The sequence below is a fragment of the Amblyraja radiata genome, chromosome 12 (genome assembly GCF_010909765.2).
Source record: "Amblyraja radiata isolate CabotCenter1 chromosome 12, sAmbRad1.1.pri, whole genome shotgun sequence".
NCBI lineage: Eukaryota > Metazoa > Chordata > Chondrichthyes > Rajiformes > Rajidae > Amblyraja > Amblyraja radiata.
In genome coordinates this window covers 42,608,903-42,633,067 of record NC_045967.1, presented here as the reverse complement: position 1 = coordinate 42,633,067, position 24,165 = coordinate 42,608,903, and the positions used below count along the sequence as shown (strand labels likewise).

The 24,165-nt window shown below is 42.5% G+C and overlaps 1 protein-coding gene across 5 annotated transcripts in view; it reads left to right on the top strand.

The window, feature by feature from the left end:
* Positions 1-3,171: 3,171 nt before the first annotated feature.
* nlgn3 (neuroligin 3) overlaps positions 3,172-24,165 on the top strand; it is a 236,054-nt gene continuing 215,060 nt past the window's right edge. For all 5 annotated transcript variants that reach the window (XM_033030639.1, XM_033030636.1, XM_033030638.1 and 2 more), the window contains exon 1: positions 3,172-3,364. The gene's annotated coding sequence lies outside the window, so the exon portion shown is untranslated. The remainder of the gene's footprint in view (positions 3,365-24,165) is intronic.

Genomic DNA, 24,165 nt, shown 5'->3' with positions numbered 1-24,165 from the left:
TGGAAATATGTACATCCTTGAAAGTCATGAATCAGGTGGAAAGGGTGATGAAAATAGCAATTGTGAAGGGTCCCGACCCAAAACATCACCTATTCCTTCTTTCCGGAGATGCTGCCTGTCCCCCTGAGTTACTCCAGCTTTTTATGTCTATCCGGTTTAAACCAGCATCTGCACACTTGGCAAGGGTATTGAGTAAAAATGTTGGGACATCTGTACAAGTCATTGATTGGACCACACATGGAGTACAGTGCGCATTTCTGGTTGTTCAGCCATTGGAAAGATGTCATCAATTTGGAAAGGGCGTAGAGGTGGTCCTGCATTGCCTGGTCTTGCAGGCTTATGTTAAAGATAGAGGTTGGATTGGCTGAGCATTTCTCCTTTGCAGCACAGGAGCTGAGTGGTGAAGTTACTGAGGTGTACAAGATGACGAGGGGCATGGATAGAGTGAAAGCTCACTGTCTTTTTCTGACTGTAAAGGATTCTAAAATTAGAGGGAATATTTAAGGTGATATGAGAGCGATTTAAGAGGGACCACAGGGGGAACGTTTTCAATTATAGGGTCGTCCGTATCTGGAATGAGCTGCCAGACGAACCAATAAAAGCGAATACAATTACGACTTTCAGAAGGCATTTGGGCAGATATAGGGATAAGAAGGGTGTAAAAACTACGTGGAAAATGCAGGTAGATGGGACTAGCCCAGAATGCCAACTTAGTTGTCACAGACAAGTTGGGCCAAATGACCTTTCTTTATCTGTGCTGTATGATTTTATGATACTTTAACTATCTTCTTTACTCTGACGTGTAGCAATTTGTTCCAATCACATCTCTGGCTGCAGATAAATCTACACCAGCCAGATCTGTTCTTACTCAGAACACACTGCTTCATAGAACCAATTGAGCAAATCAATTTGAAAATCTAATTTGACCAAAGGGTTTGGTAATCATTTTTTAAATGTTTCTTTTAATTTAGCATGTACATGTTCTGTCCTTCACAGAACAACCCAATACACTGCACACTGATACTGCACTTCACCTCTGAAAAATGAGTTGTGCCACTTGAACATGCAAGGCTGAGCCATTTTCCAGGCACCACTTCAAGGCTCATCTCGTGCCTCTGGGCAATGCCTGCACAGTTAATGTAATCAAGCCCTGGACCTGGAGTGTGACCTGCCTTTCTGGGAGTCAGTGAGCTCGAGAGCGAGACCTACGTCACTGGTGCTAGACTGATATCTGTTTAGATAGAGTGGCAAAAGGCAGTGTGATGTACCAGAATAGTTTGAGTGGAACTGAACTGGAGCACCTGCTCTCAGCGTAAATGGAAATATGCAAAGGGTTACACTTATTAAGTGGCTTTGTATGTGGATGAATCCAAGGATTTCTGGTTTTCTGGATGTCTGGTTTTCAATTGTTCATGTGTTCTCTGACACTGAGACCCGTGAAGAAATAATTGAGGGATATTTTTACATACATCTTTAAAAGGAAATATATGCAGTCATCAAGCAAAATACAATGAATCCTTGAAATTGTGGTTGGATTGGATAATATGAATTATTATTAAGAGCAACAATGGCCTAGGGATTGCTGCCAAAAATAAGTTTAATGGTGCATGCCCATATTAATGTGTAAATTGCCCAGAAACCTGGATGAAGACAAACTATCTCATGAATTGCAAAACTTCACAAGCAAATGATTTGTACCTACATTCAATTAGCCTCCTGGAATTGACAGCACATCTCCCCATACCTTTCATAATGTTGTTTCACACACACATTAATTGCCATTTAAACCTACATTCAAGTAAAATGCAAAAAGATGCTGGAAATACTCCAAATGCCAGCTGGCATCTCTGAAGAAGGGCACAAAGTAAATATTTTAGGACAATTAAATTCTTATGAGGCCCTCTCCGCGGATGCTGCCGGACTGGCTGAGCCTTTCCAACATTTTTATTTTTTATTTTTGGATTTTCAGCATCTGCAATTATGTTTAGCTCAACATTATAGAGACCTAGGGTCACACAGTACAGAAACAGGCCGTTTGGCCCAACTCATCCATGCTTACCATGATGCCCCGTCTACGTTCGTCCCATTTGCCCACTTTTGGTCCATATCCCTCTAAACCTTTCATATCCAGGTACCTGTCCAAGTGTATTTTAAATGTTATAGTATCTGCCTAAACTGCTTGGCTAATCTTCATAAGACATTATTTTCATGAAGTTCCAATCAACCCAAATTAGGGTTGGATTTAAAAAAAATCAAATGTTCAATAGTTTTTTTAATGCTTTTCCTTTCGTTATTAAATCCATTATCCCTCGCCTCCACTTTAATTTTTCTGCATCTAATTTGCTTACGGTTCATCTCCCTCTTCGTGCTAGAATTTTAATGTAATTGACGAAGGAAACAATGTATCTGAAGAACTTGGGTCTCGATCCGAAACGTCACCTATTCCTTTTTCTCCAGAGATGCTTTCTGACCCGCTGAATTACTCCAGCTTTTTGTGTCTATCTTGGAAGGAAACATAATGTTTGCCTTGTCGTTTACAAAGATGTAGAGCGCACCCCGGCCTCCCCCGGCGCCGTTATCGCCTCGCACTCCCAGCAACTTGTGGCCAAACGTATGTGAAGCTGAACAAGGTCCAGCTCACCGGGCACGCTGCACGATGGCTCAGTCCATCAACACATGGGTCAATGTTATTTCAGGAAGGGAGTCTCGTTGCCCGCATCTAGAGTCCCAACTCATAACCCCACCACCGTGTCCCTCGCTTTCCAACCTCTTTCTCTCCTGACTCTTTATTTCTCAGTCCTTATAAGGCTCAGTCTGAAGTAGGGTCTCGATCCGAAACGTAACCCGTTCCTTCTCTCCCGAGATGCTGAGTTATTCCAGCATTTTGTGTCCATATTTATTTTAACCTTCCTGTCGTATTTTTTGGAGATAAGACACTATTTTCCGTTGGAAAGCAGACCATCTGAAGGCGAGCTGCTGTGCATGTTATAGCGGAGTTTGGTTTTGTTCCGCGGCTAAGTGATGGAGAGGCGGTAGATGGACACATCTCCCTTGCCATTATTCCCCGTCTCCCACACTCGTTCCAGGCTGATCAGATTCAGGTCACGTCGCTCGCCGCCGTGCCCGCGCATTGCTCGTGCCCGCGGCACGTTCCCGAGCAACCCCCCCCGTCTCCCCCTCCCTTCTCCTCCTCCTCCCCCCACCCTTGCAGGAGGAGGGAGAGGCAGCGGTCGAACCGGCTCGACAGTCGTCTCAGCACAGTGCAGGGAGCGCCCCATCAACCCGGGGAGACAAGGACACAGAGCCCGAGCAGAGGGGCGACAGCTCAGTCCCAGGCCGGTGCTGAGAACCTCCCCAGCCCCAGGTAAGAGTGGCCGGCGGTGGAGCAGGGAAGCTGGGGATGATGCCGAGCGCGGAGCGGACATCCTGCACTCACTCGGGGGCTCCATCACACTAGTTCTCCACACTGTGATTCCGCTCAGTCGCCTGTCCCCGGGAATCTTATCAACATTTCCCCATCTCTTGTTGGTTTATCCAAAACAAATAACAACAGAATTCCACTCTCTTCAACCGAAAAGCAAGTGTTATCTGAAAATAAAAATCTGTTCGCGATTTTCAAGAGAAGAAAGCCCAGATGGTTGACGATGTATCTATGCTTCTGGTACTGTGTTTTCGATGGAATTGATGCTTCACAGTGGAGTCTAGCTTCACTGTTGAATGCAAATAGATTTGGAATGTCCTTCGGCTTAATTGGAATTCTTTTTGTGTTGCGCCGAGTTTCATGCTTGGTTCTGCATCATCTTTTTTCACAGTCCTCAACATTGTTTTATGTAATTTGTATGTATCATTACAACTGATCACTGTAGACAAACAGAAAAATCACCAGGCTAGCAGTTGTCATGGAGATTGAGTCCAGCCAAATGTGTGTGTGTGTGTGTGTGTGTGTGTGTGTGTGTGTGTGTGGAAGTTGAAGACAGAAGAACATTTATTGATATGATCAACGATTAATTTTATTTGATAGACAAACTTTGAGATCAATAATGATGAGATTGGTTGGACAGTTCTGCTTTGTCAGTGGACGGTACTATTCAGTTTGCCTCATTTGTCTTGTTTGTGTGCAATTTCTACTTGAGTTAGGTGCGATTTGATAGACTTGCACTCCCCTGATTTCTGCTTTGTTTAGCACATATGATGTGCAATGTTGAAGATTTGCTGGATATAGTGAACCCAGCGGGTAATTGTCTTCTGATAGTCTCCCCAAGGCAACTTCCCCACCCCCATCATCACCACTTCAAAACCATGCTTGATGTGGGAATTTTCCCTTTTCTATAAAGTGTTTAGTGTGGTATTTGTGAGCTGCTTCTCCTATTCATATTCTGGTCTCGTAGGCTGGTTCTAACTGGAATCCCTGCTGCTTTAAACAGATCCCATTCAATAGAAACCACCAAACATCCAGGCACGGCATCTGAGCAGCAAAATCACTAACCCTTTCAGAACTGTAGGGCCTCCTGCTGCATATAGGAGGATGAGAATAGAAATGTTTTAGAAAAGCATCAAATCCTCTGAAACCTGCTCTATGCTTTCCATTGAAAAAAAAAGACTGACTTGCTTCGTGTGCCACCTAAATGTACATTGCCATGCATTGTGAGACTACGAAAAGAGCCTTTTTTTTAGAAATACATAGTCTGTTTTCTTCCTTCAGTTCGTATTTGGAGATGATGCATTGCATTCACTGGGCAATTAGTGACCTTTCTCCATCAGACTCTGAATTGTATTATTTATAATGCCTTTGTCTAATGCCTAGTCTGAACTATGTATACTTTTACCCTGAAAATGGAAAATGCTAATAATCCATAAATTGTTAGCCCACAGTCCTTTTATGACATGGGTGTAAAGTTCATTTCACATTTTCAAACTTCAATTGAAAGATTTTTGATTCCAATTCAGTTTAGAGAACTTGCAAAGCAAGATGATATATAGAACTATTTGCATGAATGCCTGGAAATGTGTGATATATATGGTGTGGTGTATGTAAGGTATATAACGTACATAAAGAATGCATTTCAGATTTTTGTATTCAGCATAAGTGCTGTGCTTTTTAAAACAGAAGGTGTGAGGATCTGCTTACCTAATTTTAACTGCAATTAAATGTTTTTGATTCTTAATGCTACTTTATTCTCAGTAAGGAATAATGGGTCATGATGCAGGGTCTTGACCTGAAATGTTGGCCATCCAAATGTTGCTCGAGTACTTCCAGCAGTTTATTATTTATTTTCAATCAATATGAATTTATGTCAACATTGCAGTGAAGGAGGTGATAAAATCAAACTATGTGGATTTAATAGAACAGATATAGAAATGCTTTTTCCACTGGTGGGTATCCTGGACCAAGATTGCAAATATTTCACCTGAGAGCTAGTCATTTAAGAGTGAAGTAATGACGCAGTTTTACACAATGGGGGCAAGGGAAATCTAGAAGTCACTCTCATAAAACTATGGATTCTCAGCTAATTGGCTATTGCAAGATAAAGATTGCTTACTTTTGGTATGTGTGACTGTCGAGGAGTATGGATCAAAGATAGTGGAATAGACGTGAGGTGAAAATTAGCTACAATCGAATTGAATGGCAGAATCAGTTTAAGGCTCAGACATAAAATGCTGGAGTAACTCAGCGTGTCAGCATCTCTGGAGAGAAGGAATGGGTGACGTTTTGGGTCGAGAGCCTTCTTCAGACTTAAGGCTTAATGACCATTCTTGTACATGTTAAGTTGATGTTTACATCAGAATAACCTTTGTGCGGTTCATCTTTGGGAAGAGGGTCTGGGATATTCCAAAATCCAATTGCTTCTGCTAATTGAATAAGTCTTTAGTCAACAAATGTCACTCAGTTGTCAGCAGATTCAGTCTTGCTGAAATATTCATATAAGCACTGCATAGAAAATTGTATACACTGAGAGATGTGGCTGTGTGAGTGACAGCCAATGTTATATGAATTTTAATCTGCTGGAGTCCGATGGAAAAGGCAATGTCTCAGTTACACCATGTACCACTTGATGACAGGCACAAACATAACCAAACTGAGGTGATGGTCAGCTCTAAACTAGAGACACTTTTGGAATATGTAGGCATAGATGTTAATTAAATCTAGACTGGAAAAATATATATTTTTATGATAATGAAACACGCTGAGACATAAGAGACAGTTCAAGGTTCAATCACTTCGTCAATATATCTCATTTCAGGCAAGGTGCAATAAGTGTACTGGATTTGGCCTTGGTATCTTTGGGTTAGGCAGGGAAAAATCAATCAACATTTATGATGGAGATTGCCAATCAGTGACCTCTACTGGCAAGGGCATGCATGTGATAGGCATCAGGTTGAGTTCAGCTGTGAATTCCTCAATGCCAATAGCCCACAAAAACTTACAGTCTATATTCATACGGGAAAAACATTTATTGGATGGAATAGCAGAGTCCCAACATTGTATGGAAGTATACCTCAGCAAGGATTAACACTTTCACTAAAAGAGGGCTCCTGACAAAAGAATTACATCAAAGAGAAGGATTTTGTAAATTGCTGATGTTATCCAGTTTTCAGATTGGTAAAGCTTTGAACCTGGTTGCCATCTGATTTTGTGGCACTGTAAAGATGCCTGACAGAGATATTTGTCTGGAATCTTCATCAGAACTTTGCTTTAAGAAATAGAAAAAGTGCCCATAAGTTCATAAGTCACGGAAATAGAAATAGGCCATTCGGCCCATCTCGTCTATTCCCTCATTCAATCATGGCCGATCTATCCTTCCCTCTCAACATCATTCTGTTGCCTTCTCCTGTAACCTTTGACACCCATACCAATCAAGAATCTGTCAATCGTCATGCTGCATATTAACACGTTTGTGTGCAGTAATCTAGTTTTTAATTATATATCTAAAAGATTCATTTTATTTTTCCATATTTCATCAGCCTCATGCTATGAGCAGATGTCAGATATTAAATCAGATATTATTGATAATTTCCCAACGAATCAGATTTTGTTGATGGTTGGTTGGAATAAGTCTTGTTTGAATGAAATGTAAAAAAATAAATAAATTCCTATCGCCATCTGTAGTCTCTGGCTTTGGGTTGGCATTGAAAATGTTGACTCCTGGATTGGGAGCACACAGAAGATCAGTTAAAATGGCTGTGCTGAAAGACACCTCCTGCCCCACTTTCTGATTGTATATTGGCTTCATCTACTGCTTGGAAACCATAGAAATGTTGAGGAAGCAAAACTTCATTGATCCTGAAGGACTGATGAGGAGAAGAGAGTTGAATCTTCCTTTACTCCAGTATTCGGTGCCAAAGTTCTCTATCCTTGGCAGTTCAATTATTCCCATGTCTTTGGTATTTTCTGTGCATCTCTTTTGCCTTCGCAGATCTCTCATATTGCGAGTAAAACAACAAATTCACTGAGTATCCAGCAATGTAGGAACACTGCAAGTGATCCTAGTCCCTACATTTTACTTACTTCAAGACTCTAACCAATGTATTTTTGAAGGCCACCATTGCACTTCCATCCATCACCCTATCAAGCAGTACATTTTAAATCCTAGTAGCTAATTGCTTGGGAATGTTTTCCTCAAGTCACTGCTAGTTCTCTTGCCAACTAACTCAAACCTGTATCCTTTAGACATTGGAAATGTTTAATCAAATCCTTCATGATTTTTACCAGGTTGGCCAAACCAGTTGAAATGTGACATTCAAACATATTCTTTAACTTCTAATTTTTATCAAATGTCCATTGCATTTGGTAAAATGTAGGATGGCTATCGTAACCTGTGCGTTGTGCTTTCTAGTCTTGCCTGACTATAAAACAAGCAATTGCTGTAGCAGTCTACATTAGGACATGAAATGGCTGCATACAGACTGTATTCAAACATAGATTGTATTCAGCCATTGTGATTAATGGTTTGTCATTTTCCTACTGAATGCTTCTGCAGAGAATAGGGTTCATGTATTATTGTAAGTCATGCTCACTACTTGCAAGATTTCAATGTTTGTAGTTCCAGATTAATTATGTGGATAAAAATGCCATCATAGAATTGTACGAAATTGTACAAAGTTTTTATTCAGAGCCAGAATAGAAAAGAGATTTTGTGTTCACAGTTAAAGATGCCAAGTCACTTTGTCTTGGGTGCAATGCAATGCTCACTTACTGCGAGGTGAGTGACTTCACCACAAACATCACCACAAATGAATAAGAATAAGCTTGGATCTGCGTATCTTTCAGATCAGAATTGAGTAAAATGTTGAGATGACATACCAGAGGTTTGGTCCACTGAGGTGATATGGTGGAGGTTAGAAATTAAAAAGGTGCAAGCACTCTGATGGGATTGTACCCCCCCCCCCCCCCCCCCCCCCATCCCCCTCACCTCCCTCAATAGCAAGCAGGATAGAGGAACCGATGCAAATATGCCAAAGTAGCAGAGTTGTCTTAGTGGGTGACTTTAACTCCCCCAACATTGACTCATTGCCAATGGGCAGAATTTGTGGGGTGTATCTAAGAGGGTTTCTTGAAACAGTATGTGCATAGTCTAACATGACAAGGGAATAGACTGGATTTTGTGTTGGGAAATGAGTCTGGCCAGGTAACTGGTATTTTAGTGGATGAGCATTTTGGGGATAATGATCACAACTCCATGAGTTTTAAGATTGTTTTGAAAAGGGAGAAGGCTGAACTTTATTAGGCAGGAATTTGGCAGGGTACACTGGGATCAATTGTTAATGGGTAAGTCTACGTCTGGCATGTGGGAGTTGGTTAAAGACTAGTTGATTAGACTTGGAGTTGAGAACCAGCATGCTCCAGGCTGGAGGAGGGATAATGATTGGCAAATTCAGGGAGCTTTGGATGAAAAAGAGATTGTAAATTTGGTCAAAAAGGAAAAGGGAGCACGTGCCAGATTTAAGAGGATGGAATTAGACAGAGCTGTTGAAGAATATAAAGAAAGAAGGAAAGAACTCAAGCAGGCAATTAGAAAGGGCAAAATGGGCCACAAAATGGTTATGGTGAGTTGGATTAAATACAATCCCAAAACTTTCTATACCCATATTAAAAACAAGTAGGTAACCAGAGAGAAAGTAGGACCACTCAGGGTTTAAGAAGGGGATTTGTACTTGGAGTGTGGGGATGTAGGAGAGCTACTAAACGAGTACTTTGCATTTGTTTTCACCAAGGAGATGGAAATGGAAATGGAGGACAGTGAGATAAGTTTGAGATTAAGAATGAGAAGGTGTTAGAGCTCGTGTGGTGGATCAATCCCCAGGACCTGATAGGATTTATCTCAGGTTTTTGTGTGGGGCAAGAGAGGAGACTGCGGGAGCCTGGACAACCAAAATATGTGTCTTTGCTAGTGGAGGACTGGAGAGCAGCTAATTATAGGCTGTCATCAGTCTCACATGAGCCTCACATCAGTCATAGGGAACCTAATGGAAAGTATACTTCAGGATAGTATTTACTTCCATTTGGAGGAGAATAGGTTTATTAGGGATAATCACCATGAGTAGGTCGTGTCTTACTAACTTGATTGAGTTTTTTGAGTAAATGACGAGGATGATCCATAGGGTGGATGTTGTTTACATGGATTTAGTAATGCATAGGATTAACAGCGACTTGGTCATATGGATTCGGAACTGGCTTACTGACAGAAGACAGAGGGCTTTGGTGGAAGGATAATATTCAGATGGAGGCCTGTGATCACTGGAGTTCCGCAGGGATCTGTGCTGGGACCTCTGCTGTTTGTGATATCTATACATAACTAAAACTCTCATTTGTTATCTTCCGGTTTGCGTTGTTTTTACATTTGCACGAAAACAGTACATGATAGAGCTATGATTTTTCGCCACCTTACTCGCCATTCTCCTGTGCTGCGAGTGCAACTAGTTTTGTTCCGATCAGTGGTATATTTTAAAAGTTATTAAGGTTTAAAAATCTTTAAAACCACACATGCGCAAATTGGTCTCCCCTCCTGTCACTCACTGACGGGACGGCGACGCCCCTTCATGCATCATCGCCACACTGATTGGCCTCCGGTCGGTGCGGCTTCCAGTCGGCATGGCCTCCGGTCGAGGCGACCTCCGGTCAGAGGAACAGCAACCTCGAGATCCTGGGGAGATGAGGAGGGAGAGTGAGGGGATTGAGGGAGTGGAGGGGATAGGGAAGGAGAGGGAGGAGAAAGAGGGGGAGAGTGGGGGAGGAGGGCGGATAGAGGCAGAGGAGGGGGTAGGGAGGGGAGAGGAGTTATGGAGGGAGGGAGGGAGTGACTGAGGGTAGGGGAAAGGAGAGGTAAGGGAGAGATTGGGGGATGGTAGGAGGAGAGGGGAAGGATGAGGGAGGAAGTGAGGATGGAGAGAGGGGAGGAGGGGGAATAGAGGGAGAGGTCAGTGGGGGAGGTGATGAGGGACAGTGGGGGGATCAGGGGAGGTGAGGAGTGGGGAGGTGGGGGAATAGAGGGAGAGGAGGTCAGTGGGGGAGGTGATGAGGGACAGTGGGGGGATCAGGGGAGGTGAGGAGTGGGGAGGTGGGGCATAGAGGGATAGGAGGGTGGTAGGGAGGGGAGAGGAGTTATGGAACGATGGAGGGAGGGTGTGACTGAGGGTAGGGGAAAGGAGAGGGAGGGATTGGGGGTGGCGAGGAGGAGATGGGTAAGAAGAGGTAGGGTGAAGAGGAAGGAGAGAGAGTGCTGGGGATGAGGGGAAATGAGCCGTGCCTGCACTGTTGGGGGCTATGGGTGAGTGGTAGAATATTGCGTAGGGGACCAGGCCTCCCGTGTGACAGGAATTTTGGGTCCCACTTAGTCTAGTATATAAATAACATAGACATGTTGGTTATTAAGTTTGCTGATGACATTGAGATTGGTGGGGTCACGAACTGTGAGGAAATCCGTCAAGGTTTTTAGCGAGATATAGATCAGGTACAGCAGGGATCGGCAACCTACGGCCCCTAGACCGAATGCGGCCTGTAACCCGAAATCATCCGGATGCAGGCGGATTTTCCCCCCGTAATCATCCAGCCCACTGAGCGCCCTGAAGGGCGGCTGGGCTCCTCGAGCAGCACCCGGGCACCTCGAGCAGTGGCCGATCGCCCTCTGCAGCCACGCCCTGAGCAGCGGCTGGGCGCCCCGAGCAGTGGCCGAGCTCTGGCTGTACCGCAGCCAGCACAAAGCCGCTGACACGGCCGCGCACCTTCTGTAAACACGTTTAAGAATGTACTGTAGATGCTGGAAAAATCGAAGGTGGACAAAAATGCTGGAGAAACTTAGCGGGTGCGACTTGCAAGGATTGCATGCGGCTGCCTCACCCGCTGAGTTTTTCCAGCATTTTTGACTACCTCTGTGAACACGTGATTTAATGTCTGCCATCCTGAGCGGGATGGGGGCGGGATCCATGTGTACACGTGATAGATGTGGCCCGCCATCCGCTCACAGACATGGGTCCCGGCCCCTATACAGAACAAGGTTGCCGTCCCCTGAGCTGCAAGAATGGACGGAAAAATGGCAGGTGGAGTTTAATCTGCGCAAGTGTGAAATGGTGCACTTTTAAAGGGAAAATATAAAATTAATGGCCTGACCTTCAACAGTATTGATGTACAGAGGAATCTTGGGGTCCACGTCCATAGCTCCTTGAAAGCAGCAACACAAGTAGATAGAGTGGTAAAGTAGGCATGTGGTGTGCTTGTCTTCATAGTCAGGGCATTGAGTATAAGAGTCAGTATGATGCAACTTTATAGGACATTGGTTGATCCACATTTGGAATATCAGTTCTGGTTGCCCCATTACCCACAGTATCTGGAGGCTTTGAAAAATGGTGCAGAAGAGGTTTACTAGAGTGTGGCCTAGATTAGGAGATATTAGCTACAGGGAGAGGTTGGACAGATTTGGGTTGTTTTCTCTGGAATGCCGGAGGTTATGCGGGGACATGATAGAAGTATATCAAATTATGAGAGGCATAGATAGGGTAGAGACATCGCGGGCTGAAGCGCCTATTCTATTGCTGTACTGTTCTATGTTCTAAAATCAAGGTAACACATGCAATCATGCAAAAACAACTGACAAACACTGATTTCTGTGTAAAACAATGAAGTAGGTCGAACAACCGAAACTAGTTTTGTATTTCATGGAACATTGATCTCTTTTAAACATCTATATTCAGATGGAAAATTTGTTAAGAAGAGTTCTGAGGATTTGTTAAGATTGCAACTGCAACCATAAAGCCAGATAATGCAAAACGACACTGTCTAATAAAGCAAGTTCCAATTTCCAAAAGACTTAAGACTAGGAGACTCATGAGACTTTAGCTTAGGCAGTAATTAGCCACAAATAATTAGTGGCAAGTGTTTTTTCCAATACATTTTATGAGATGGAGTATAAAAGTATCATATATAGGAGTATATACACTGCATCTCTTGAACTTCTGAATATCATTGCAAGTGTTACATGCCCCTCTATGTGTCAGTTAGTTTGGACACCTCTAATTTACATTTATCTGTCAAATCTCCTCTCAGCCATCTTTGCTCCAAGGAAAACAGCTATGTCTTCTCCAGTCTGTCGACATAGCTATGATCTGTCTCCCTGGAACCATTTTAGTAAATTCTGTGCTCTCTCTGTGGCCTTCAGATCTTTCCATGAAGTACTCGAGCTGGGGGTCAACTAATGTGTTAGACAGATCTAACATAACTTCAAGGATGTTGTACTGCAGCAAAATGTATCCTCATTGGTGATGCAGATATAGAATCAATTTGTATGGTGTGACTTGCTTCTAAAATCTGGTTCCATTCATTTTAATAGACCAAAATGTTGTAAGTTAATTACTATTCATAGTCATTACTATATTGTATGATTAATACTAACAACCAAAGACAAATTTCTAAACAATGCCTTTTTTTCTTAATATTGTGTCCTACAACATTTAAAGAGTAGTACACAAACATTCCCAGATATCGTTTTTCTTGCGCCACTTATAAAATTAGCCAAACTGGCAATTCCATTACACCACAAGTTTCTGGAGTATAAATCTTAAAAAAGTGGTTCTACCTTCTGTGTAATACTCTCCTACTTCCCACGGTGTGTTGTTTTTGCCACCAATCTTGTCCAATTGCATTGTGAACTGTTTCCCTTCATTCTAACAACCAAAATTTGTCTCTTCGTATTTTTCTGCATTGAATTTCATCTGCCATATGATCTCCCATTCTGCCAATCTTTTAGTGGCCTCTTGAAATCAGTAACTTGTCAACTACAGATTTTTAAGTTTTACCTTGTACACTTGAGTTGAAGTCATTAGTACAAGAAGTAAAGTAGATGAGCTTGAGGCTCAGTTAGAGGTTGGTAGATATGACACTGTGGGGATTACTGAGACGTAGCTGCAGGAGGATCGGGCCTGGGAACTTAATATTCAAGGTTATACATCGTATAGAAATGACAGGCAGGTGGGCAGAGGAGGGGGGGTAGCTCTGCTGGTGAGGGATGGAATTCAGTCCTTTGCGAAGGAAGACATAGGGACTGACGAGGTAGAGTCACTGTGGATTGAGTTGAGGAATTGTAAAGGCAAGAAGACACTAATTGGTGTTATCTACAGACCCCCAAATAGTAGCCCGGATGTGGGGTGTAAGTTGCAGCAGGAGTTAAAACTGGCATGTAACAAAGGTAATGCCACTGTGGTGATGGGGGATTTCAATATGCAGGTTGACTGGGTAAATCATGTTGGTTCAGGACCTCAAGAAAGTGAGTTTGTAGAGTGCCTCCAAGATGGATTCTTTGAGCAGCTTGTAATGGAGCCGACCAGAGAAAAGACAATTCTGGATTTAGTGTTGCCCAATGAACCAGATTTGGTAAGAGAGCCCGAGGTAAAGGAACCACTTGGAGGTAGTGATCATAATATGATTAGTTTTCATCTGCAATTTGAGAAGGAGAAGGTTAAATCGGAAGTGTCAGTGATGCAGTTGAACAAAGGGGACTCTGAAGGCATGCGAGAGGAGCTGGCCAAGGTCGACTGGAAAGGGATCCTAGCAGGAATGTCCGTGGAACAGCAATGGCAGGAATTTCTGGGCATAATCCGGAAGACGCAGGATCATTTCACTCCAAAAAGGAAGAAAGATTCTAAGGGGAGTAGGAGGCAACCTTGGCTGACAAGAGAAGTTAGGGATAGGATAAAACTAAAAGAAAAGATGTATAACACAGCAAAGAGTAGCCGGAAGCCCGAGGATTGAGAAACTTTCATAGGACAACAGAAGGAAACAAAACAGGCAATACGGGCTGAAAAGATGAAGTACGAGGGAAAGCTGGCCAGGAAAATAAAGAAGGACAGTAAAAGCTTCTTTAGATATGTTAAGGGAAAAAGAATAGCAAAGTCAGATGTGGGTCCCTTGAAGGCAGACACGGGTGAAATTATTATGGGTAACAAGGAAATGGCAGAATAGTTGAACAGGTACTCGGATCTGTCTTCACTAAGGAAGACACAAACAATCTCCCAGATGTACTGGAGGACAGAGGATCTAAGAGTGTAGAGGAACTGAAATAAATTTGCATTAGGCGAGAAATAGTATTGGGTAGGCTAATGGGACTGAAGGGTGATAAATCCCCTGGGCCGGATGGTCTGCATCCCAGGGTCCTCAGGGAGGTGGCTCTAGAAATAGTGGACGCATTGGTGATAATTTTCCAATGTTCAATAGATTCAGGATCAGTTCCGATGGATTGGAGGATAGCTAATGTTATCCCACTTTTCAAGAAAGGAGCGAGAGAGAAAACGGGGAATTACAGACCAGTCAGCCTGACTTCGGTGGTGGGAAAGATGCTGGAGTCAATTATTAAAGAAGTAATAATGGGGCATTTGGATAGCAGTGAAAGGGTTAGTCCAAGTCAACATAGATTTATGAAAGGGAAATCATGGTTGACTAATCTTCTGTTTTTTTTTGAGAATGTAACAAGTAAAATGGATGAAGGGGACCCAGTGAATGTAGTGTATCTAGACTTTCAGAAAACCTTTGATAAGGTCCCGCATGGGAGACTGGTGACTAAAATTAGAGCACATGGTATTGGGGGTAGGGTGTTGACATGGATCGGAAATTGGTTGGCAGACAGGAAGCAAAGAGTAGAAGTGAACCGGTCCTTTGCAGAATGACAGGCAGTGGCGAGTGGAATGCCGCAAGGCTCGGTGTTGGGGCTGCAACTATTTACCATATATATTAATGATTTGGAAGAGGGAATTAGGAACAACACTAGCAAGTTTGCGGATGACACAAAGCTGGGTGGCAGTGTGAACTGTGAAGAGGATGCTAGGAGGTTGCAGGGTGACCTGGACAGGTTGAGTGAGTGGGCAGATGCGTGACAGAATGCAGTACAATATAGATAAATGTGAGGTTATCCACTTTGGTGGCAAAAACAAGAGGGCAGATTATTATCTCAATGGGGTTAGGGGGAGGTGCAGCGAGACCTGGGTGTCCTTGTACACCAGTCACTGAAAGTTGGTGTGCAGGTACAGCAGGCAGTGAAGAAAGCTAATGGAATGTTGGCCTTCATAACAAGAGGATTTCAGTATAGGATTAGCAAAGAGGTTCTTCTGCAGTTGTATAGGGCTCTGGTAAGACCACATCTGGAGTATTGTGTACAGTTTTGGTCTCCTAATTTGAGGAAAGACATCCTTGTGATTGAGGCAGTGCAGCGTAGGTTCACGAGATTGATCCCTGGTATGGCGGGACTGTCATATGAGGAAAGATTGAAAAGACTAGGCTTGTATTCACTGGAGTTTAGAAGGATGAGGGGATATCTTATAGAAACATATAAGATTATAAAAGGTCTGGACAAGCTAGATGCAGGAAATTATTTCCCAATGTTGGACAAGTCCAGAACCAGGGGCCACAGTCTTAGAATAAAGGGGAGGCCATTTAAGACTGAGGTGAGAAAACAACTTTTTCACCCAGAGAGTTGTGAATTTGTGGAATTCCCTGCCACAGAGGGCAGTGGAAGCCAAATCACTGGATGGATTTAAGAGAGAGTTAGATAGAGCTCCAGGGGCTTGTGGAATCAAGGGATATGGGGAGAAGGCTGGCACGGGTTATTGATTGGGAACGATCACAATGAATGGCTCGATGAACCAAATGGCCTCCTCCTGCACCTATTTTCTATGTTTCTATGAATCGTGGGGATTGCCATGCTGTGTTTCGGTCTAGTCAGAAGAACAACTTTGATTCCTTGGGTACTTTTTGCTACAGTGCCTTTTATCCTGTTAGTTTTATTTTTTCCAGTGTCTTAAGCTAACACTTTTTAAAAGTCCATGCACACAACATCAATTGCATCAGTCTCATCTGCCCTCTGATAGCTCGTCAAAAGCTTCAAACATGTACATAAACACAATTTTCCTCATCTATGCTGACCAACAATTATCAATCCATGCCAGTTCAGGTGATTGCAAATGTTGTCAAAGGTTATTGTTACCTAACGATTTGTCAACATTGACATTAACAATACATTTGTATTCCCGGTATCCCTTGGTATTTGTATTGATCCAGTATGTTCCTGGTATATGGAGTGTAATCCCAATACTAGCAGTTTCCCCCATCTTCAGTACCTTCTTATGACTCCATGTTTTCTTAGTGTCCCCATGTGGGTCTTGTTTAACTGTTGTGCCAGCTGCTATGGATTGATCTGTTGTTATTTACTGTACAATTTGTAGTCTTTCCGACAGTTTTCCTATCGAGTTATTGCATTTAGGGAAACATTAAAGAAATTCATGAGGAAGAATTGACATATTTCTGTTTCAAGCTCCTTGTCTGAATATAGTTATTCAAGAGCTAGAGCCAAGGGCAACCTATTGTCAGGAGAGGATTAGGATAATAAATATTATAGAAGGGGCTTTTAATAACATATGTTTGTAATAATGACAAATAAAGAAAGTTTGCAGTAATAAGAGACTACTAACGCAAAGTTTTATAATGAGAACAATCAATTAAGGAGCTTCATAATAATGAAGATAATGGTGATTATCTATAATGTTTTATTAATGTCCTAAAGCCTTCAGTTAACAAGCATGATGGTGAAAATTCCCCATAGTTTGACTCAGTTACAAAGGAGCACCATTGACTGTGAATAATTTCATCTGCCATGTGTTCACCAGTGCCCCCAACCTGTCAATTTCCTTGTGAAGACAATGACAGCAGAGATTGATTGTGGCAGGCATTGGAGCCTGTCTTCATACCATGCGACCACCAACCTCTGCCTTTAGGACTTCCTTTGGATGACATATATACAATTATGACATTAGTTCTAAGATTTTGCTGTTATTGTAAGCATGAAGCAAAGAAGCTACCTATCATAATCTATCAAGTCCAGCCCCAAAATCTGCCACCATCATTCTCTGGAATCATTGGCCCCAAACTGACAGGCGATGTTGGTTGCCACATGGCAATGAAATGATTCATTGTCGCAGGTGCATTTTTGTGGCTGTCTAGAATCATATTACAATGAACTCCCAACATTATTTTGACTAACTTCAAGCTTTAGAGCCACCTTGTGCTTATTACCTGTAGTATTTCTAATTCTAATCATTGCATACCCCTCAGGAATAAAACTTTACAAATCATTATAATAATTTTTGTCATTATTACAAACTTCATAATTAATCATTCTCATTATAACATTTGTCATAACTGGTTTCTTATTACTACATTACAAACTTTTAATACTCACAGTACTAAAAGTCTCTTCAATTGTCCTCCAGTACTCTAACCCTGCAAGCCAGCTCATCCAAAGCTTTGCTCCTTAAATTCTATCCGTGATATATGTTGGCTCCCAGGTCCAACTTCTCAATGGCACAATTTTAAATATTAAACCTTTTAAAACATTCACTTTCACTTTGATTAGCCTGACCCATCATATAAGAGTCATCCAAAGCATTTTATCCTTCATCGTCCGTTTTGACATTTCTGATGGAATCTTGCCAAAGTCGCCCTGGTACAAAGTCTACAGCTTTTAAATTGAGTGTTTTCTTTCAGAATTACCAACTCCTTTTTCTTTGCCCTTCCTGTCTCCTTGGCTGACAATCTACATTTGATTGAAAATATCTGTTATGATATTATTACAAAAATTATTTGTTCCTTTTCTGAAAATGACATTGGAATAGCCAAGAATGCCTTTATAAAAAGGTTACAAATTCTGGAATGCCAACGTCCATAAAATCAAAATGGTGGCCATTAAATTCCTGGATTGTTGTAAATTAGAAAATGTATGTCTAATGTCCTCTGGGAAAGAAAGTAACCCATTCTTGGCTGATTTGACCTATGTGACTCCAGACAAGAATATCATGTTTGACTCTCATCTGTCTGAATTTGGGCTAAGTGCCTGTCCTGTCAATCTTGGTAGAAGGTTTGACTTCCCAAAATACAACGCCTCATGTTTATCTGAATTAAACTCCATTTGTCATTCCTCTGCACATTTGCCCAGCTGATCAAGGGCTCGGCTGTAGTGCTTTATAACAATCTTAATTGTCCACGATGCCACTTATTTTAGTGTAATCTTGTAATACCTTGTACATTCTCATCTCAATTGCTGACATACAGTAGATGCAAACAGCAATGGGCCCAGTAGCAACCCTTAAAGGCATGTCACTAGTCACAGGCCTTTAATCTGAAGAGCAACCTTCCACCCCACCCTCTCTTTCCTACCATGAAGCCAATTCTATATCTAGTTAGCTAGCTCTCCCATGGATCCCATGTGAGCTAACCTTCCAGAGCAATCTGTCATGTAGAACCTTATCAAAGACCTTGCTGAAGTCTATATCGACTGTGTCTATGGCCAAATCCCATAACCTTTCTAGAATCTACAAGACACAGTTTGGTAGAGTACCTTTCACTTGCTCGGATGAGTGCAATTTTAACAGCCTTCAAGTTTCTTGACACCAGTTAAACTAAGCTAGATTGCTTGATTGGCATTGTGCCCACCATCTTAAACATGAACTTCCATCGACACAGGTTCATCATGGCTGCATTGTGTGATTATTACAGTAGCAACTGCCAACCCCATCATTTGTGGAACCAAAAAGGGCATGATGGCTGGCAAATGAGGACACCACCATCTACAGAGCCCCCTCAAAATTAAGCGCTATTCTGATTTGAAATTACATTGCCATTTATTATCATTGGGTCCAAACCAGGGATTCTGCCCTCAGCAATTTGGTTGGAACATGTTCACAGTAAAACCTCGGTGGTTTTAGAAGGAGACTCACTATCATTTTCTCGACAGCTATCAGGAATAGAAAAAACATACCGGTCTTGTCAGCAATATCCATCTCACATAGAGTAATTGAGCAAATATTTCAAAGAGAAGCAGATAGTCAGGTGTACAATTAAAGGAAAGCACTGGTTAGATCCCATTATTATATTAAACTTGACGATTGGTGTGGTTGTGACTGATCATGATTATATTGAGGGACTATACCAGTTTCCACTTGAAAGCAAAGTAACATTGATATGAAATAGAAGGTACACAAAAATGCTGGAGAAACTCAGCAGGTGCAGCAGCATCCATGGAGCGAAGGAAATAGGCAACGTTTTGGGCCGAAACCCTTTTTCAGACTTGATATGAAATAACCCATTTTGTAAATATTATCGCCTCAGTAGGTATACAACTCAGACCAAGCTTGAAGCTTTCTGAACTGCACGTACTGGGAAATAATTACCCAGGCCAATCTCTTTTGTGAAAGGAGAAACATTTTTAATGCAGTTGTGTTGCCTGTAATGTAGTAAACAACCCTATTCTTTCTGAAGAAGGGTCTTGACCCGAAACGTCGCGTATTCCTTCTCTCCATAGATGCTGCCTCACCCGCTGCATTTCTCCAGCATTTTTGTCTACCTTCGATTTTTCCACCATCTGCTGTTCTTTCTCAAACTATTCTTTCCTTCATCAGCGATCCAGTTTTAACCACAACTCCATGTTCATAAATCTTTTTTGTGATTCCATTAGTGTAACATTAATGACTTAGAGAAACTGTCCTTTCTGTTTTTCCTTGAGGCTGTAATATTTTAGTGTTTAGTTTATCTCGTATAATATTTAATGTATCGCAATTGTTGTCTTGCTGATCTTTCTTTTGCAAAGGGAAATGTCGGCCTTTCTTCCCTTAACTAATTGACGATTGCTTATTTAAGGCTTCACACGGTTTAGTTCAGAATTGTTTTCCAATCATTTCTACGCAACAGGTTTTCCATTAGTGTATATGCCATATAGTTGAAGGAGCCCAAAGAACTCACTAAATTTGAATAGTTCATATATTTATACATTTGAACAGTTTAAATTAGTATGTTGTGTTGTTGTTGTATTGGAGAACGGCTTTGCTATGAACAGTTGTAATGGCATCAAATAAAAGGGGATCAAACTTCAATGCCTGCTGTAGTTTCAATTTATACTAAACAGGGTAAGAAATTAGATAATGTTGTACTGTTTATTTCAGTGCTATGCAATTGAAAATCAAAGCTGAATTGAGTGAAATGTGATAATGACCATGCACAACCTATTTCACTTCTGTTTGGAAATTTGACCAGAAACTTCAAGGTGTGATGTAATATCCGTGTCAGGTACACCTTAGATGAAGTCATTCTATAGTTTGCTGGGGAATTAGTTTAACTTGTCCCATGAACAATTACACTACTCACTCCGGGGACAACTATATTTTACTAAAGCAGCATTGGAATGGGACCCCTCGTAATTATCCCATACTAAGGTTTCATCATTCGGCCCCTGCCCCGGCACTAATACGCAGCATATCTCTGTTCCTGCCTTATTTCTGGCGCCAAACGTGCCCAACAGTCTGAATCCACTGACAACATCTACCATCAGACCAGATCCAGATCTTTGTTCTTGTCGCTGACCACCATTAATCCATGGCCATGTTGCTCTGATGTTGACCTGACCCACCCACATCTTCCTCTTGGGTTCACCACAATTCACCCTTGGACCTGGCATTAATCTTGGTTGGCACATTTCAGCACACACAAGAAAAATTGCCATGTTGATTGAGAAGAACCTACAGCGTTGCATTCCTGATCTTTACAGCACTGGTCAGAGTGAGCTATAATAGCAGACTCCAATCTCTAAGCCTGTCTCTTCATTTTTGCTTGTACTAAGGTTGTGTTTTAAAGTAATGCTCAGTATAAGATTAACCTGCTGCCCTACATTAAGTACATCTTCTGCTATTTCATTGCCGTTATGACCTGTCAATGATAAAGAACCAAAGATGCGTGAAATGATGAGTTTGTTGAGGTTGATTCTCTAATCCATAGGGCCCACCACAGGGCCTAACAGCCTTGACACAATGCTCCAAGATTTTCCTTTGACAGTTTTGCTAAATTCCTTACTTTGTTTACAGCTTTGACCTCTCAGTGAAGTGTGAAGTCTGAATTGGCTCCACTGAACAAGAAACAGAGGAGCAAAAGATTGGGTATGCTGGAGATAATCACAAAAAGCTGGAGTAACTCAGCGGGACAGGCAGCATCTCTGGAGAGAAGGAATGGGTGACGCTTCAGACTGGTTAGGGAAACGAGAGATATAGACAGTGATGTGGAGAGATAAAGAACAATGAATGAAAGATATGCAAAATAGTAACGATGATAAAGAAAACAGGCCATTGTAAGCTGTCTGTAGGGTGAAAATGAGAAGCTAATGTGACGGATGAGGGAGGGATAGAGAGAGAGGAATGCCAGGCTACCGGAAGTGAGAGAAATCAATATTCAAACCACTGGGCTGTAAGCTGCCCAAGCGAAATATGAGATCCTGTTTCTCCAATTTGTGTTTAGCCTCACTCTGACAATGGAGGAAACCGAGGACAGAAAGGTCTGTGTAGGAATGGGAAGGAGAATTAAAAGGTCCAACAACCGGGAGATCAGGTTGGTTCACGCGGGCTGAGCGAAGGCGTTCTGCGAAACGATCGCCCAGTCTGTGTTTGGTCTCGCCGATGTATAAGAGTCCACATCTTGAACAATGGATACAGTGAATGAGGTTGGAGGAGGTGCAAGTGAACCTCTGCATAACCTGAAAGGACTGTTGGGGTCCCTGGACAGAGTCAAGGGAGGAGGTGTTGCATCTTCTGGTGTTGCAGCTTCTGCAGTTGCAGGGGAATGTATCTGGGGAGGGGGCGGTTTGGGTGGGAAGGGATGAGTTAACCAGGGAGTTGTGGAGGGAACGGTCTTTGCGGAAGGCAAAAGGGGTGGAGATGGGAAAATGTGGCTAGTGGTGGGATCCCGTTGGAGGTGGCGGAAATTTTGGAGGATTATGTGTTGTATGTGATGGCTGATGGGGTGGAAGGTAGGGACTAGGGGGACTCGGTCTCTGTTGCGACTGGGGGGGGGGGGGTGTCGGAGCAAGGGCAGAGCTGTGGAGTACCGAGGAGACATGAGTGAGTGCCTCATTTAGGTTGTGTGAGGGGGTCCCCCGTTCCCTAAAGAATAAGGAACTAGTATGGAACACCTCATCCTGGACGCAGATGCGGCGTAGATGGAGGAATTGGAAGTAGGGGATAGAGTCCATGAAGGAAGCAGGGTGGAAAGATGTATAGTCGAGATAGTTGTGGGAGTTAGTGAGTTAATGGAGACTGTGAGATCAAGAAAGGAGAGGGAGATGTTGGAGATGGTCCAAGTAAATTTGAGTGCAGAATGAAAATTGGTGGTGAAGTTGATGAAGTCCATGAGTTCTGCATGGGTGCAGGAGGTAGCACCGATGCAGTCATCAATGTAATGGAGATAGAGTTCGGGGATAGGGCCAGAGTACGCCTGGAACAGGGATTGTTCAACGGTCCTACAAGAGAGGCAGGCATAGCTGGGACCCATGTGGGTGCCCATTATTACGCCTTGGACATGGAGGAAGTGGAAGGAGTCAAAGGAGAAGTTGTTGAGGGTGCGGACCAGCTCCGCTAGGTGGAGTAGAATGTTAGTAGAGGGAAATTGGATGGTTCTGTGGTCGAGGAAGAAACTGAGGAATGCTGGGTTGGGTATTGTAGTGGATAATCTCGGCTCTTGGAAAATCATGTTATGCTCCCAGCCTGACAATTCACTAATTCCTGGGCCCTGAGAGCATAATTTCCAGTCCAGGCTAGACACAAAAAAGGCTGAAGAAAAGGAATAGGTGATGTTTCGAGTCTGAAGAAGGGTCTCAACCCGAAACGTCACCTATTCCTTTTCTCCTGAGATGCTGTCTGACCTGCTGAGTTACTCCAGCTTTTTGTGCCTATCTTCGGTTTAAACTAGCATGCAATTCCTTCCAACACATTTCCTGTCCAGGCTTCAGCTTGCAGTAATACATAAATGTGGATATCTATATGACAAGAAAAAAAAATGAAAAAGCCTCTTTTAATGGAGTCCAAGAGAAACCAATGATTTTCCATAATAAATTACCCAGTACAAATTTGTAAGCTCAGAAATTGCATGTTTCAAAATATTTTCCCATGATTTTGTTAGTGGGACATTAATTACAGTGGGGACTGTCATTCTCCTATTCCTCCTGAAAAGCAGAACTTGAACACAAAGGATTTTAACATTTATTAATCCCTGAAGCTGTGAATATTCTCTGTTAAGGGGAGTTCCTTCTGTTATGTGTAATGCTTACCGCCTCTATAATGCTACAGCAATACCACAATAGGTCTACTTTAAGGCAGGAATCTTCATTATTTTGCTCTCACTAATTCAGAGCCAATTTTGCTAATTTACATATCTTGAGGGCTGCGTGGAATATTGACTGTCGGTTTAGTACGGGCTTGGACTAAACTGCTGATTGTTTTATTTAATAATTCATGCTTTGATCTGTTATAATTTGCTGCTTCCTAATCCATGGGATGGTAGAGTTGAGCAGCTAGTGGAGCTGCTATCTCACAGCTCCAGCAACCTGGGTTCAATCCTGATCTCTGGTGCTGTCTGTGTGGCGTTTACATATTCTTCCTGCCACCATGTGTGTTTCCTCCAAGTGCTCCAGTTTTCTCCTGTAGCTCAAAAATTTGCAGTTCAGTGGGTTAATTGGTTATTGTAAATTGCCCTCATGTGTAGATGAGTGGAAGAACCTTTAGGGGTGCTCAAGTAAGTTGATGGGATGTGGAGAAAGTAAAATGGATTACGGTGTCATTAGCTTGATGGTTGGCAGAGACTCAGCGAGCCGAAAGGCC